This window comes from Tursiops truncatus, unplaced genomic scaffold (assembly GCF_011762595.2).
Source record: "Tursiops truncatus isolate mTurTru1 unplaced genomic scaffold, mTurTru1.mat.Y mat_scaffold_55_arrow_ctg1, whole genome shotgun sequence".
Classification (NCBI taxonomy): domain Eukaryota; kingdom Metazoa; phylum Chordata; class Mammalia; order Artiodactyla; family Delphinidae; genus Tursiops; species Tursiops truncatus.
The window spans coordinates 242,222-260,585 of record NW_022983343.1 but is presented as its reverse complement, the minus strand read 5'-3'; positions in this window follow the sequence as shown (position 1 = coordinate 260,585).

Below are 18,364 nucleotides of genomic sequence, written 5' to 3'. Positions count from 1 at the left end.
TGATGACATAGATTTCATTGCTGAGTGATATTGCTTTGTAAGTAAATACCACAACTTCTTTATCCATTTTTCACTTTCTGCGATGTTGAACTTGTACTGTAAACGAGGTTCTTGTAAACAGAGCCGTTCCAAACTTTGGGGTGGCTGTGTCTTTTTGATTTTAATTTCCCTAAGCTATAGGACCATAAGTGGAAGTGCCCTAGGCTCTGTTGCTTTGTTTTTTAGATGTTTCAGGAAACACCATACACTTCTCCCGAGTGTCTGTTGGCAATTTACATCCCGCCCATCAGCATAACAAGGCTCCCAGTTCTCCATGGCCTGTCCTGCCTTTCTGGATTTTACACTTTTTTCAGATGGCCCTTTTGACCGGGGGGAAGTGAGACTTCATTGTAGTGCAGATTTCCTTTGCAAGCTTGCTTGGTTGGCCAAAAAGGGCGTATGCGTTTTTTCCTGAATATATTCAGGAAAAAACGCATATGCCCTTTTTGGCCAAGTGCATCATTGTGGACGTTCTGCCTCTTTTCCTATGCTTTCAATGCAATTCCAGTCTACCTCCTGAAATCGGTTTCCTGCAATTCTGCCCCGCTTTCAAGTCCTCTTGGCAGCCTTACTTCAGTCTATTTTTGGACGATAGCTGTCATTTATAACTCTGCAGGTTTGTGAATTACAGTGCCCCTGAGCTCCTTTCTTCAACTCGCTTTCTTGTGAGCTGGCCGCAACACCGCAGGATGTCTTCAGGCCCTAATCTGGTTCCGGCACGGCACGCTGAGCCTTTGGTTAATTCCTCTTCCTGGTGGGAAATGAGAGTTAAATTTGCCCGTCCAGACACCTCCAGCTAGTCTCTCATTGGTTCTCGCTATTCCTGTTCATCTTCCGCAGAAATTGCAAACTGGGCCAAACAGGAGGTTAAAGGCGCTGACTCTCCAAGTGGGGAGAGTGTTAGTAAAGCGTCTGGAATGTTGCACCCGAGTACCAGGGGAGGAAAACTGAGACATATTTGAACACGTCTCCCGATCACATGGTTGATCATACTCTGGGTTCCACATGCATGTTTTAGCTGAAGGAAGAATACCTTAAACCTTGGTAGTTGAAACCCGTGGAATGGGTACCATGCAATATGACTTCAAAGGGTCTTCATTTGCTCACCGAACCTCTCCAATCCTATCACTGCTGCGTTTATGCCCCTGTACACATGCTTGATTCTCTTTCGGAGACATAGCAATCCATAGGTTTTAAGATACTTACTAGTCAGGTACATTCTTAGGCGTTTAATATGCGGTGTTGAGTCCATTTCGTTGAGCAAGGAGTAGCTCTTGTCTATTCCATATTTGGCTTAAGCAACTTTATCTGTGCTCATTTCAATCTCTGGTTTTATGCAGCACCCCAACTCACCTTTCCCCTTAAGCAAGCATAAGTTGGTTTTCTAAATTTGAGACCCTGTTCTGTTCTGTAATTCAGTTCCTGTGTAGCCAAGTTTACATTCCGTGTATTACTGATATCTTATGATGTTTCTTTTTCTGTGTGACTTATTTCAGTTAGAATCATCATACCTGAATCCACTCATTGTGCTGCTAAGGGCCTGATGACATAGATTTCATTGCTGAGTGATATTGCTTTGTAAGTAAATACCACAACTTCTTTATCCATTTTTCACTTTCTGCGATGTTGAACTTGTACTGTAAACGAGGTTCTTGTAAACAGAGGCGTCCCAAACTTTGGGGTGGCTGTGTCTTTTTGATTTTAATTTCCCTAAGCTATAGGACCATAAGTGGAAGTGCCCTAGGCTCTGTTGCTTTGTTTTTTAGATGTTTCAGGAAACACCATACACTTCTCCCGAGTGGTTTGTTGGCAATTTACATCCCGCCCATCAGCATAACAAGGCTCCCAGTTCTCCATGGCCTGTCCTGCCTTTCTGGATTTTACACTTTTTTCAGATGGCCCTTTTGACCGGGGGGAAGTGAGACTTCATTGTAGTGCAGATTTCCTTTGCAAGCTTGCTTGGTTGGCCAAAAAGGGCGTATGCGTTTTTTCCTGAATATATTCAGGAAAAAACGCATACGCCCTTTTTGGCCAAGTGCATCATTGTGGACGTTCTGCCTCTTTTCCTATGCTTTCAATGCAATTCCAGTCTACCTCCTGAAATCGGTTTCCTGCAATTCTGCCCCGCTTTCAAGTCCTCTTGGCAGCCTTACTTCAGTCTATTTTTGGACGATAGCTGTCATTTATAACTCTGCAGGTTTGTGAATTACAGTGCCCCTGAGCTCCTTTCTTCAACTCGCTTTCTTGTGACCTGGCCGCAACACCGCAGGATGGCTTCAGGCCCTAATCTGGTTCCGGCACGGCACGCTGAGCCTTTGGTTATTCCTCTTCCTGGTGGGAAATGAGAGTTAAATTTGCCCGTCCAGACACCTCCAGCTAGCCTCTCATTGGTTCTCGCTATTCCTGTTCATCTTCCGCAGAAATTGCAAACTGGGCCAAACAGGAGGTTAAAGGCGCTGACTCTCCAAGTGGGGAGAGTGTTAGTAAAGCGTCTGGAATGTTGCACCCGAGTACCAGGGGAGGAAAACTGAGACATATTTGAACACGTCTCCCATTCACATGGTTGATCATACTCTGGGTTCCACATGCATGTTTTAGCTGAAGGAAGAATACCTTAAACCTGGGTAGTTGAAACCCGTGGAATGGGTACCATGCAATATGACTTCAAAGGGTCTTCATTTGCTCACCGAACCTCTCCAATCCTATCACTGCTGCGTTTATGCCCCTGTACACATGCTTGATTCTCTTTCGGAGACATAGCAATCCATAGGTTTTAAGATACTTACTAGTCAGGTACATTCTTAGGCGTTTAATATGCGGTGTTGAGTCCATTTCGTTGAGCAAGGAGTAGCTCTTGTCTATTCCATATTTGGCTTAAGGAACTTTATCTGTGCTCATTTCAATCTCTGGTTTTATGCAGCACCCCAACTCACCTTTCCCCTTAAGCAAGCATAAGTTGGTTTTCTAAATTTGAGACCCTGTTCTGTTCTGTAATTCAGTTCCTGTGTAGCCAAGTTTACATTCCGTGTATTAGTGATATCTTATGATGTTTCTTTTTCTGTGTGACTTATTTCAGTTAGAATCATCATACCTGAATCCACTCATTGTGCTGCTAAGGGCCTGATGACACTAGATTTCATTGCTGAGTGATATTGCTTTGTAAGTAAATACCACAACTTCTTTATCCATTTTTCACTTTCTGCGATGTTGAACTTGTACTGTAAACGAGGTTCTTGTAAACAGAGGCCGTTCCAAACTTTGGGGTGGCTGTGTCTTTTTGATTTTAATTTCCCTAAGCTATAGGACCATAAGTGGAAGTGCCCTAGGCTCTGTTGCTTTGTTTTTTAGATGTTTCAGGAAACACCATACACTTCTCCCGAGTGTCTGTTGGCAATTTACATCCCGCCCATCAGCATAACAAGGCTCCCAGTTCTCCATGGCCTGTCCTGCCTTTCTGGATTTTACACTTTTTTCAGATGGCCCTTTTGACCGGGGGGAAGTGAGACTTCATTGTAGTGCAGATTTCCTTTGCAAGCTTGCTTGGTTGGCCAAAAAGGGCGTATGCGTTTTTTCCTGAATATATTCAGGAAAAAACGCATACGCCCTTTTTGGCCAAGTGCATCATTGTGGACGTTCTGCCTCTTTTCCTATGCTTTCAATGCAATTCCAGTCTACCTCCTGAAATCGGTTTCCTGCAATTCTGCCCCGCTTTCAAGTCCTCTTGGCAGCCTTACTTCAGTCTATTTTTGGACGATAGCTGTCATTTATAACTCTGCAGGTTTGTGAATTACAGTGCCCCTGAGCTCCTTTCTTCAACTCGCTTTCTTGTGACCTGGCCGCAACACCGCAGGATGGCTTCAGGCCCTAATCTGGTTCCGGCACGGCACGCTGAGCCTTTGGTTAATTCCTCTTCCTGGTGGGAAATGAGAGTTAAATTTGCCCGTCCAGACACCTCCAGCTAGTCTCTCATTGGTTCTCGCTATTCCTGTTCATCTTCCGCAGAAATTGCAAACTGGGCCAAACAGGAGGTTAAAGGCGCTGACTCTCCAAGTGGGGAGAGTGTTAGTAAAGCGTCTGGAATGTTGCACCCGAGTACCAGGGGAGGAAAACTGAGACATATTTGAACACGTCTCCCGATTCACATGGTTGATCATACTCTGGGTTCCACATGCATGTTTTAGCTGAAGGAAGAATACCTTAAACCTGGAGTAGTTGAAGACCCGTGGAATGGGTACCATGCAATATGACTTCAAAGGGTCTTCATTTGCTCACCGAACCTCTCCAATCCTATCACTGCTGCGTTTATGCCCCTGTACACATGCTTGATTCTCTTTCGGAGACATAGCAATCCATAGGTTTTAAGATACTTACTAGTCAGGTACATTCTTAGGCGTTTAATATGCGGTGTTGAGTCCATTTCGTTGAGCAAGGAGTAGCTCTTGTCTATTCCATATTTGGCTTAAGGAACTTTATCTGTGCTCATTTCAATCTCTGGTTTTATGCAGCACCCCAACTCACCTTTACCCTTAAGCAAGCATAAGTTGGTTTTCTAAATTTGAGACCCTGTTCTGTTCTGTAATTCAGTTCCTGTGTAGCCAAGTTTACATTCCGTGTATTACTGATATCTTATGATGTTTCTTTTTCTGTGTGACTTATTTCAGTTAGAATCATCATACCTGAATCCACTCATTGTGCTGCTAAGGGCCTGATGACACAGATTTCATTGCTGAGTGATATTGCTTTGTAAGTAAATACCACAACTTCTTTATCCATTTTTCACTTTCTGCGATGTTGAACTTGTACTGTAAACGAGGTTCTTGTAAACAGAGCCGTTCCAAACTTTGGGGTGGCTGTGTCTTTTTGATTTTAATTTCCCTAAGCTATAGGACCATAAGTGGAAGTGCCCTAGGCTCTGTTGCTTTGTTTTTTAGATGTTTCAGGAAACACCATACACTTCTCCCGAGTGTCTGTTGGCAATTTACATCCCGCCCATCAGCATAACAAGGCTCCCAGTTCTCCATGGCCTGTCCTGCCTTTCTGGATTTTACACTTTTTTCAGATGGCCCTTTTGACCGGGGGGAAGTGAGACTTCATTGTAGTGCAGATTTCCTTTGCAAGCTTGCTTGGTTGGCCAAAAAGGGCGTATGCGTTTTTTCCTGAATATATTCAGGAAAAAACGCATACGCCCTTTTTGGCCAAGTGCATCATTGTGGACGTTCTGCCTCTTTTCCTATGCTTTCAATGCAATTCCAGTCTACCTCCTGAAATCGGTTTCCTGCAATTCTGCCCCGCTTTCAAGTCCTCTTGGCAGCCTTACTTCAGTCTATTTTTGGACGATAGCTGTCATTTATAACTCTGCAGGTTTGTGAATTACAGTGCCCCTGAGCTCCTTTCTTCAACTCGCTTTCTTGTGAGCTGGCCGCAACACCGCAGGATGGCTTCAGGCCCTAATCTGGTTCCGGCACGGCACGCTGAGCCTTTGGTTAATTCCTCTTCCTGGTGGGAAATGAGAGTTAAATTTGCCCGTCCAGACACCTCCAGCTAGCCTCTCATTGGTTCTCGCTATTCCTGTTCATCTTCCGCAGAAATTGCAAACTGGGCCAAACAGGAGGTTAAAGGCGCTGACTCTCCAAGTGGGGAGAGTGTTAGTAAAGCGTCTGGAATGTTGCACCCGAGTACCAGGGGAGGAAAACTGAGACATATTTGAACACGTCTCCCGATCACATGGTTGATCATACTCTGGGTTCCACATGCATGTTTTAGCTGAAGGAAGAATACCTAAAACCTGGATTAGTTGAAGACCCGTGGAATGGGTACCATGCAATATGACTTCAAAGGGTCTTCATTTGCTCACCGAACCTCTCCAATCCTATCACTGCTGCGTTTATGCCCCTGTACACATGCTTGATTCTCTTTCGGAGACATAGCAATCCATAGGTTTTAAGATACTTACTAGTCAGGTACATTCTTAGGCGTTTAATATGCGGTGTTGAGTCCATTTCGTTGAGCAAGGAGTAGCTCTTGTCTATTCCATATTTGGCTTAAGGAACTTTATCTGTGCTCATTTCAATCTCTGGTTTTATGCAGCACCCCAACTCACCTTTCCCCTTAAGCAAGCATAAGTTGGTTTTCTAAATTTGAGACCCTGTTCTGTTCTGTAATTCAGTTCCTGTGTAGCCAAGTTTACATTCCGTGTATTACTGATATCTTATGATGTTTCTTTTTCTGTGTGACTTATTTCAGTTAGAATCATCATACCTGAATCCACTCATTGTGCTGCTAAGGGCCTGATGACACAGATTTCATTGCTGAGTGATATTGCTTTGTAAGTAAATACCACAACTTCTTTATCCATTTTTCACTTTCTGCGATGTTGAACTTGTACTGTAAACGAGGTTCTTGTAAACAGAGCCGTTCCAAACTTTGGGGTGGCTGTGTCTTTTTGATTTTAATTTCCCTAAGCTATAGGACCATAAGTGGAAGTGCCCTAGGCTCTGTTGCTTTGTTTTTTAGATGTTTCAGGAAACACCATACACTTCTCCCGAGTGGTTGTTGGCAATTTACATCCCGCCCATCAGCATAACAAGGCTCCCAGTTCTCCATGGCCTGTCCTGCCTTTCTGGATTTTACACTTTTTTCAGATGGCCCTTTTGACCGGGGGGAAGTGAGACTTCATTGTAGTGCAGATTTCCTTTGCAAGCTTGCTTGGTTGGCCAAAAAGGGCGTATGCGTTTTTTCCTGAATATATTCAGGAAAAAACGCATACGCCCTTTTTGGCCAAGTGCATCATTGTGGACGTTCTGCCTCTTTTCCTATGCTTTCAATGCAATTCCAGTCTACCTCCTGAAATCGGTTTCCTGCAATTCTGCCCCGCTTTCAAGTCCTCTTGGCAGCCTTACTTCAGTCTATTTTTGGACGATAGCTGTCATTTATAACTCTGCAGGTTTGTGAATTACAGTGCCCCTGAGCTCCTTTCTTCAACTCGCTTTCTTGTGACCTGGCCGCAACACCGCAGGATGGCTTCAGGCCCTAATCTGGTTCCGGCACGGCACGCTGAGCCTTTGGTTATTTCCTCTTCCTGGTGGGAAATGAGAGTTAAATTTGCCCGTCCAGACACCTCCAGCTAGTCTCTCATTGGTTCTCGCTATTCCTGTTCATCTTCCGCAGAAATTGCAAACTGGGCCAAACAGGAGGTTAAAGGCGCTGACTCTCCAAGTGGGGAGAGTGTTAGTAAAGCGTCTGGAATGTTGCACCCGAGTACCAGGGGAGGAAAACTGAGACATATTTGAACACGTCTCCCGATTCACATGGTTGATCATACTCTGGGTTCCACATGCATGTTTTAGCTGAAGGAAGAATACCTTAAACCTGGAGTAGTTGAAGACCCGTGGAATGGGTACCATGCAATATGACTTCAAAGGGTCTTCATTTGCTCACCGAACCTCTCCAATCCTATCACTGCTGCGTTTATGCCCCTGTACACATGCTTGATTCTCTTTCGGAGACATAGCAATCCATAGGTTTTAAGATACTTACTAGTCAGGTACATTCTTAGGCGTTTAATATGCGGTGTTGAGTCCATTTCGTTGAGCAAGGAGTAGCTCTTGTCTATTCCATATTTGGCTTAAGGAACTTTATCTGTGCTCATTTCAATCTCTGGTTTTATGCAGCACCCCAACTCACCTTTACCCTTAAGCAAGCATAAGTTGGTTTTCTAAATTTGAGACCCTGTTCTGTTCTGTAATTCAGTTCCTGTGTAGCCAAGTTTACATTCCGTGTATTACTGATATCTTATGATGTTTCTTTTTCTGTGTGACTTATTTCAGTTAGAATCATCATACCTGAATCCACTCATTGTGCTGCTAAGGGCCTGATGACATAGATTTCATTGCTGAGTGATATTGCTTTGTAAGTAAATACCACAACTTCTTTATCCATTTTTCACTTTCTGCGATGTTGAACTTGTACTGTAAACGAGGTTCTTGTAAACAGAGCCGTTCCAAACTTTGGGGTGGCTGTGTCTTTTTGATTTTAATTTCCCTAAGCTATAGGACCATAAGTGGAAGTGCCCTAGGCTCTGTTGCTTTGTTTTTTAGATGTTTCAGGAAACACCATACACTTCTCCCGAGTGTCTGTTGGCAATTTACATCCCGCCCATCAGCATAACAAGGCTCCCAGTTCTCCATGGCCTGTCCTGCCTTTCTGGATTTTACACTTTTTTCAGATGGCCCTTTTGACCGGGGGGAAGTGAGACTTCATTGTAGTGCAGATTTCCTTTGCAAGCTTGCTTGGTTGGCCAAAAAGGGCGTATGCGTTTTTTCCTGAATATATTCAGGAAAAAACGCATACGCCCTTTTTGGCCAAGTGCATCATTGTGGACGTTCTGCCTCTTTTCCTATGCTTTCAATGCAATTCCAGTCTACCTCCTGAAATCGGTTTCCTGCAATTCTGCCCCGCTTTCAAGTCCTCTTGGCAGCCTTACTTCAGTCTATTTTTGGACGATAGCTGTCATTTATAACTCTGCAGGTTTGTGAATTACAGTGCCCCTGAGCTCCTTTCTTCAACTCGCTTTCTTGTGAGCTGGCCGCAACACCGCAGGATGGCTTCAGGCCCTAATCTGGTTCCGGCACGGCACGCTGAGCCTTTGGTTAATTCCTCTTCCTGGTGGGAAATGAGAGTTAAATTTGCCCGTCCAGACACCTCCAGCTAGTCCTCTCATTGGTTCTCGCTATTCCTGTTCATCTTCCGCAGAAATTGCAAACTGGGCCAAACAGGAGGTTAAAGGGACTGACTCTCCAAGTGGGGAGAGTGTTAGTAAAGCGTCTGGAATGTTGCACCCGAGTACCAGGGTACGAAAACTGAGACATATTTGAACACGTCTCCCGATCACATGGTTGATCATACTCTGGGTTCCACATGCATGTTTTAGCTGAAGGAAGAATACCTTAAACCTGGGTAGTTGAAACCCGTGGAATGGGTACCATGCAATATGACTTCAAAGGGTCTTCATTTGCTCACCGAACCTCTCCAATCCTATCACTGCTGCGTTTATGCCCCTGTACACATGCTTGATTCTCTTTCGGAGACATAGCAATCCATAGGTTTTAAGATACTTACTAGTCAGGTACATTCTTAGGCGTTTAATATGCGGTGTTGAGTCCATTTCGTTGAGCAAGGAGTAGCTCTTGTCTATTCCATATTTGGCTTAAGGAACTTTATCTGTGCTCATTTCAATCTCTGGTTTTATGCAGCACCCCAACTCACCTTTCCCCTTAAGCAAGCATAAGTTGGTTTTCTAAATTTGAGACCCTGTTCTGTTCTGTAATTCAGTTCCTGTGTAGCCAAGTTTACATTCCGTGTATTACTGATATCTTATGATGTTTCTTTTTCTGTGTGACTTATTTCAGTTAGAATCATCATACCTGAATCCACTCATTAGTGCTGCTAAGGGCCTGATGACATAGATTTCATTGCTGAGTGATATTGATTTGTAAGTAAATACCACAACTTCTTTATCCATTTTTCACTTTCTGCGATGTTGAACTTGTACTGTAAACGAGGTTCTTGTAAACAGAGGCGTCCCAAACTTTGGGGTGGCTGTGTCTTTTTGATTTTAATTTCCCTAAGCTATAGGACCATAAGTGGAAGTGCCCTAGGCTCTGTTGCTTTGTTTTTTAGATGTTTCAGGAAACACCATACACTTCTCCCGAGTGTCTGTTGGCAATTTACATCCCGCCCATCAGCATAACAAGGCTCCCAGTTCTCCATGGCCTGTCCTGCCTTTCTGGATTTTACACTTTTTTCAGATGGCCCTTTTGACCGGGGGGAAGTGAGACTTCATTGTAGTGCAGATTTCCTTTGCAAGCTTGCTTGGTTGGCCAAAAAGGGCGTATGCGTTTTTTCCTGAATATATTCAGGAAAAAACGCATACGCCCTTTTTGGCCAAGTGCATCATTGTGGACGTTCTGCCTCTTTTCCTATGCTTTCAATGCAATTCCAGTCTACCTCCTGAAATCGGTTTCCTGCAATTCTGCCCCGCTTTCAAGTCCTCTTGGCAGCCTTACTTCAGTCTATTTTTGGACGATAGCTGTCATTTATAACTCTGCAGGTTTGTGAATTACAGTGCCCCTGAGCTCCTTTCTTCAACTCGCTTTCTTGTGAGCTGGCCGCAACACCGCAGGATGGCTTCAGGCCCTAATCTGGTTCCGGCACGGCACGCTGAGCCTTTGGTTAATTCCTCTTCCTGGTGGGAAATGAGAGTTAAATTTGCCCGTCCAGACACCTCCAGCTAGTCTCTCATTGGTTCTCGCTATTCCTGTTCATCTTCCGCAGAAATTGCAAACTGGGCCAAACAGGAGGTTAAAGGCGCTGACTCTCCAAGTGGGGAGAGTGTTAGTAAAGCGTCTGGAATGTTGCACCCGAGTACCAGGGGAGGAAAACTGAGACATATTTGAACACGTCTCCCATTCACACGGTTGATCATACTCTGGGTTCCACATGCATGTTTTAGCTGAAGGAAGAATACCTTAAACCTGGAGAGTTGAGACCCGTGTAATGGGTACCATGCAATATGACTTCAAAGGGTCTTCATTTGCTCACCGAACCTCTCCAATCCTATCACTGCTGCGTTTATGCCCCTGTACACATGCTTGATTCTCTTTCGGAGACATAGCAATCCATAGGTTTTAAGATACTTACTAGTCAGGTACATTCTTAGGCGTTTAATATGCGGTGTTGAGTCCATTTCGTTGAGCAAGGAGTAGCTCTTGTCTATTCCATATTTGGCTTAAGGAACTTTATCTGTGCTCATTTCAATCTCTGGTTTTATGCAGCACCCCAACTCACCTTTCCCCTTAAGCAAGCATAAGTTGGTTTTCTAAATTTGAGACCCTGTTCTGTTCTGTAATTCAGTTCCTGTGTAGCCAAGTTTACATTCCGTGTATTACTGATATCTTATGATGTTTCTTTTTCTGTGTGACTTATTTCAGTTAGAATCATCATACCTGAATCCACTCATTGTGCTGCTAAGGGCCTGATGACATAGATTTCACTGCTGAGTGATATTGCATTGTAAGTAAGTACCACAAGCTTCTTTATCCATTTTTCACTTTCTGCGATATTGAACTTGTACTGTAAACGAGGTTCTTGTAAACAGAGCCGTCCCAAACTTTGGGGTGGCTGTGTCTTTTTGATTTTAATTTCCCTAAGCTATAGGACCATAAGTGGAAGTGCCCTAGGCTCTGTTGCTTTGTTTTTTAGATGTTTCAGGAAACACCATACACTTCTCCAGAGTGGCTGTTGGCAATTTACATCCCGCCCATCAGCATAAGAAGGCTCCCAGTTCTCCATGGCCTGTCGTGCCTTTCTGGATTTTACACTTTTTTCAGATGGCCCTTTTGACCAGGTGGAAGTGAGACTTCATTGTAGTGCAGATTTCCTTTGCAAGCTTGCTTGGTTGGCCAAAAAGTGCGTATGCGTTTTTTCCTGAATATATTCAGGAAAAAACGCATACGCCCTTTTTGGCCAAGTGCATCATTGTCGAGTTTCTGACTCTCTTCATATGCTTTTCAATGCAATTCCAGTCTACCTCCTGAAATCGGTTTCCTGCAATTCTGCCTTGCTTTCAATGCCTCTTCATAGCCTTACCTCAATATATTTTTTAAAAATAGTTGGCCTTTATAACTCTGCAGGTTTTTGAATTGCAGTGGCCCTTAGCTCCATTTTTTAGCTCTTATTTTTGTGGTCTTGCCCCATAACCACAGGATTCCTTGAAGCCCTATTTTTCTTCTGGGGCACCTTGCTGTGCCTTTGGTTAATTCTTCTTACTGATGTGATATTAGAGTGACATGTGCCCATTGAAACCGCTACAGCTAGTTTCTCACTGGTTCCCCCTATTCCCATTCATCCTCTGCACTAACTGCAGACTGTGCGATACCAGAACTTAAAGGCATTGACTCCATGTGGGGATGTTGTTAGTAAAGTGGCTGGAATGTCGATCCGGAGCCCCAGGAGAGGAAAAATGAGGTGCGTTTTAGAAACCTTTCCCGATCATATGGTATACCAGTCGCTGGGTTTCCCAAGCATGGTTTAGCTGTAGGAAGATTCCCTTCAACCTGGAGTGTTGGGACCCTTGGACTGAGTAGCATGAAGTATTGCATTAAACTTTCGGCAGTTGCTCACCAAAGCTCACCAATCCTGTCAGCCCCAAGTGTCCAGCCTTATGTCTTATCCAGCTGTGGGTTTATATGTGGTCAATCCAGGTTGCATCACAGCCCCTGAGCGAATTTTGTAAGAATTTTTCTCTCTTTCATTGTTTCAGCGTTTTGTTTTTAAAATTTATTTCTATAATGGGGTTTAGCTCATTTTCACTGCTGTGTTTGTGCCGCTCTGCACACACTTGATTCCCTTATGGAGATATATCAATACATGGGTTTTAAGATTCTTATTCCTCAGATATATTTCTCTGCGGTGTATAGGGTGTGTTGAGGCCAGTTCATTGAGCAAGGTGTAGATCTTGTCTAATACCTATTTGGTTTATTGAACGGTATCTGTGCTAATTTCAAACTCTGGTTTTATGCATCACCCCACCTCTCCTTTCCCCTTAAGCTGACATAAGTGTGTTTTCTAAATGTGAGACACTGTTCTGTTCTGTAATTCATTTCTTGTGCAGCCATATTTACCCTCCCTCTATAAGTGATATCTTATGATATGTTTCTTTTTCTGTTTGACTTATTTCAAGTAGTATTATCGGACCTAAATCCACTCTTTATCCTTCTACTAGCCTTATTACATTGATTTCATGGTGAAGAGATATTCCATTGTACATAAGTACCACATCTTCTTTATCCATTGTTCTCTTTCCTGGGATATTTAAGGTGTACTGAAGTTGAGGTTCTTGTAAACAGAGTAGCCCTAAACTGTGGTGTGCTTGTGTCTTGTTGATTTTTAGACTTCCCTAGATATACTCCCATGATTGGAAGTGTCCTATGCTCTGTAGCTCTGTTTTTTAGATGATTTAGGAACCACCATACACTTCTCCAGAGTGGCTCTCGGCAGTTCACACACTGCCCATCAGCGTATAAAGGCTCCCTGTTCTCCATGGCCTGTCCTGCATTTCTGGTTTTTACAATTTTTTAGGATGGCCCTTTTGACCGGTGGGAAGTGAGACTTCTTTGTTGTGCACATTTGCATTGCTTGCTTGCTTCGTTGCCCATAAAGTGCGTATGCGTTTTTTCCTGGATATAATCAGGAAAAAACGCATACGCCCTTTTGGGCCAACTGCATCATTGTCGAAATTCTGCCGCTTTTCATGTGCGTTAAAGACGAGTCCAATCTATCTCTTGAAATCTGTTTCTTGCAATTCTGTCTTGCATTCAGATCCTCTTCTTTGCCTTACCTCAACATATTTTTGGACGTTAGTTTTCATTTATAACTCTGCAGGTTTGTGAATTGCAGTGACCCTGAGCTCCATTTTTTAAGTTGCTCTTTTGTGAGCTGGCCTCAAACCCGCAGGATTGCTTCAGGCCCTATTTTGGCTCCGGCGAGGCAGGCTGAGCCTTTCTTTAATTCTTATTCTTAATGGGAAATTAGAGTGATATGTGCCCGTCCAAACCCCTACAACTCTTCTCTCATTGGTTCCCCCTCTTCCCGTTCATCCTCCTCACAATTTGCAAAATGTGTGAAACAGAAGTTTAAATGTGCTGATTCTCCAAGTGGGGAGATTCTAAGTAGCGTGGCTGGAATGGTGAACAGGAGCACCAGGAGAGGATAAATGAGGTGCATTTTAGACACATCTCCCGATCACATGGTGTACAGTCCTCTGGGTTTTCCATGCATGTTTTAGCTGTAGGAAGATCCCTTGAACCTGCAGATTTGGGACCCATTCAATGGGTACCAGGTAGTATTACTTTAAAGGGTGTGCATTTCCTCACCCAACCTCACATTTCTCTTAGCGCAAACAGTTTCCAGCCTTATGTCTCATCCTGCTGTGGGTCTAGATGTGTTCAATCCATGTTGCATCACCGTCCCTGAGGAAAAGTTGTAAGAGGTTTTCTCTGTCTCTCTGTCGTTTATTTTTTTCAATTTATTACTATATTGGTTACAGCTGATTTTCAAAGCTCTGTTTCTTGCTGCTGTACATCCACTTGATTCACGTACAGAGAGACATCAATAAATTCTTTTTCAGATTCTTACCAGTCGTATATATTCTTTTCCGGTGACTTGAGTGTGCTGAGTGCAGTTCTTTTAGCTACCGTGTAGGCCTTGTTGATTATCAGTTTGGTATTTGGAATGGTATCTTTGCTAATTTCAACCTCCTGGATGATGCCTCACCCCTCCCCACCTTTCCCGTTTAGCAGCCTTATGCGTGTTTTCTACATATTTGACTATGTTTTTGTTTTGTAATTTATTTCATGTGTAGCCATTTTGGATTCCACCTTTAAGTGATATCTTATGATATGTGTCTTTTTCTTTTTGAATTCTGTCACTTAGAATGATCATACGTAACTCCTCCGGAGTTGTTACAACTGGCCATATTTCATTGATTTCCAGGCTGAATAATATTCCACTCTACCTAAGTACCACATCTCTATCCATTTTTTCCCTCCAGAGACATTTAAGTTATATCCTAGTCGAGGATCTTTTAAACAGAGAGGGGGTAAACATTGGGGTGCCTGTGTCCTCTCGATTTTTGTTTTTCCCAAGATATACGCCCATGAGTGCAAGTGCCCTATGCTCTGTAGCTCATTTTTTAGATGCTTTAGTAAACACAATACACTTCTCCAGAATGGCCGTTGGCAATATACATTTCCACTATAAGTCTCACAGGGCTCCCTCTTCTCGTTGCCCTGTCCTGCATTTCTGTTGTTTACGCTTTATGAGGATGGCTCTTCTGACTGATGCGAAGTGATATCTTTTGTAGTATTGACTTCCAGTGCCCACCTGTTTGGTTGGCTAAAAAAGTGTATGCCCTTTTCTTGAATATATACAGAAAAGAACGCATACACCCTTTTTGGCCAACTGCAATGTTGGCAATGTTCAGCTCCTTTTCTTGTGCTTAATGGCGAGTCCTTTCTACCTCCTCAAATCCCTTTCCTGCCATTCTCCCTTGCTTACAAGTCCTTTTCTCTGACTTTCCTCAAGACATTTTTCAGTGATGGATATTTTCAACTCTGCAGTTTTGTGAATTTTACTGCCCCTGAGTTCCATTGTTCAACTCGTGTTTATGGGAACTGGCCACAAAGCAGCGGGATTTCCTCAAGCCCTATACTGTTTCCATGGGCAACCCTAGCCTTTGGTCAATTCGTCTTCCTGATTGGAAATTAGAGTGACATGTGCCTGTCTGAACACCTAGGACTTGTCTCTCATTGTTCCTCATCCTTCCGCTTCATCCTCTGGACAAATTCCAAACTGTACGCAACAGGATGTTGACAGTGCTGACATCTCCAAGTGGGGAGACTGTTAGTAAAGACGCTGGAGGGGTGAACCCGAGCACCAGGAGATGAGGAGATGAGATGCCTTTTCCAAACTCTTCCCGATCAGACGGTATACCATCCTCTGGGTGTGACAGACATGTTTTAGCAGTAGGAAGAGTCCCATTCATGTAAGGAGAACACCAGGGCTTTTTCAAAATCAGTGTCTCCCCGAAACCCAAACTGGGGAAGTTTTTAAGCTACGGCTACACATATGTTCATTAAGGGCCTTGGGAAGTAGGCAGAGTCCAAACTTTAGATGATTGAAGTCTTCAGGGTCAGAAGCACTCACCACCAGCTTCCCTTAGGCTACACTTTAACTGTCATTGATAGATGATGTCAATAAAAATATCTATTCTTTTTCAGATTATTTCCCCTTATAGGTTATTGCAAAATGTTGAGTGTAGTTCCCTGTGCTATACAGTAGTTCCTTGTTGATGATCTATTTTATACATAGCAGTGTGTATGTGTTCATTCCAAACTGTTAATTTATCCCTCCTCCCACCTTTCCCCTTTGGTAATAATAAATTATAAGATTTTATACTTCTCAGAAATGGGGGAGCTGAAAGAGAGGTATCATTTTCAATGGAAAAGCATTTAAAACAAGATTGAAGGTTTAACCAAGATTATTAGCTGTACATCCTTGGAAAGAAATCACTTCGTTTCTCTAATATTGACCTGACAAATAAGACAAACCTTTTCACTGAACTTGCTTATAAAAAGTGATGGAAATATCAAATGGAAGTGTTAAAAACATCTTATTTTACCCGAGCCTTATACACTGTTCTATGTTAACTACAGTTTGGCTCACACATCTGTTCATTGAGGTTACAATAGTCTCAATTTCTGTTACTGATCCTCCAGAGTGGACCCCAACAAGTGTCCCCCTGCCCAGTGTCATTGGGGCCAACAGATCGAGACTGAGTTTGGTTCACAAGCAAAGGAAACTTTATATTTTGATCAGAGAATGGAGAGGTGAGAGCATGCACTACCCCGTGGGCTGTGGGCTGGGCTGCTGTGTAGAGATCCTGTCAGAGTCAGTGGGAGGGAGGGAGGCGGCGGAGCTCTCGAGGGCCGGGTTGGCTGTAGCTCAGGCTCTATATCGTGGAGTCTGCACTGGGCCCCAGGAGCTGAGGTGTCGACCCAGCCATTCTGCACTAGGAAATCTGGTCTGAAGTGCCGGGTGTGGAACCTCTGCATGCGGGACCCTAGGAGCACGTGAAATTAGACAAAGCACAAAGGATAAAAAAGGTTAGACTTGACTTTATTGCCCAGATTCTATTTTTATCTCCCAGGGATTTTTAATGGGCTTTGCTGGGGACAAACCCCTCCTCTGCCTTTTGTCCCGTTCCTCATTCTTGGAGTGCTGAGGGTGCAGACCCTTCTTCTGTAACTGCTGAGTGCTGAGTTGGGAGCCCTCATACCCTGGGGCGAGGGTCAGAGCTTCTCCCCAGCAGCCTCCCGGTGACGTTGATTGTCCCCAGGACCCCTGCCTCCCTGCTCGTCCACCTGAGCACCAGCATTGGAAGTGTTATAGATTCTAATGACCTTTAAGGGTCCAGGAAAGAGATGTGCAGAGACGCTGTGGGGGCCGGTTTCACCCCGCCCCACATTTGTTCGGCCACCTTAGGCTGACCGTCTCTGCCAGCCTAGATGCTCTGACCAGTAGTCTGCGCTTTCTTCAATTAGGCCCCTGAATTAACGTACAAACAGCACCAGGTGTCAGAGCCCTGCCCGCTCAACTCCCAGACAGTCCAGGGTCAGTGGTGATCAAGGACCATGATGGCTACTGAGTCAACAGCCTTTTGAAGTAAACAGGAGTCCAGCCGGTCTTATTGGCCACCATCATCACGGTGTCTGTAGGCTTTTCTATGGTGACAGTGTGGTATACTGTTCCCCCGCCAAGATTATTAGCTCCCCTCTGGGTGCAGTAAGTCCTGCAAGCAGTAGTCTACTCTTTTGGGACACACTCTTGTTGTTTTATGAGAGAAACTCCAGGTCAAGTGATGTTCACACGAGTCGTCATGGTGCCCTGTTGCCCCCGGTTATCTCTCTGGATGTTGGAGTTGGAGGGCCTCCTCACTCGAGGTCGGTGTGCCCACGGAGCGAACCCTGCAACTTCAGGGCATGGTTGGTGGTTAGGATCACCACGTGGGGTCCTTTTCCCTTAGGAGGGAGGTGGCCTTTTGGGCTGCTGATTTCCAGGTTTTTAGATACCGCCAGTATCTTGGCCAGATGTGGCAGTGGGCCAAGCCCCTTAGTGACCGTAGTTTATCCTACCTGGATGGCATTCTTGCATTGTTCCATTTCAAGTGGTCCCAGTTTTTGCACTAATTCTCCAATGGCGATTCACCTTTCACCGGGAATGTAAAGGTCAAAGGGTTTAGCTAAATTAGGGAGTTCCAGGGCAAGGGTCTGAATTGACTGCTCTTTCCATTCTTGAAAGGCCACTTCTGGATTCTATTCAAAAGGATCATCATCTTTTCCTTTCAGTGTTTCATATAGAGGCCCAGCTAGTAGACTGTAGTTAGGGATCCAGAAGCAGCAAACCCTGGCCTCCCCAGGAACCCCTAAGCTGTCTTCTAGTTTTAGAAAGGGGTAAGGCTGAAAATGGTTTCTTCCCTTTCCTGGGATGGGCTTCTCTGACCTTCTGTGAGAATGAAGCCCAGGCAGGTCACCGCAGTCTGTGATATTTGAGCTTTTTCTTGGACAACTTCTATCCTTTATTGGCTTGGTAGTTCAGAGGCCTCCTTAGTAGGGCTGGTGATCAGAATGTCGTCTGCATATTGAAGGAGGGTTTCCTTTTCCAGAGGTAGAACTTTTAGGTCTTTAGCTAAGCTTTCCCCAAAGATGGT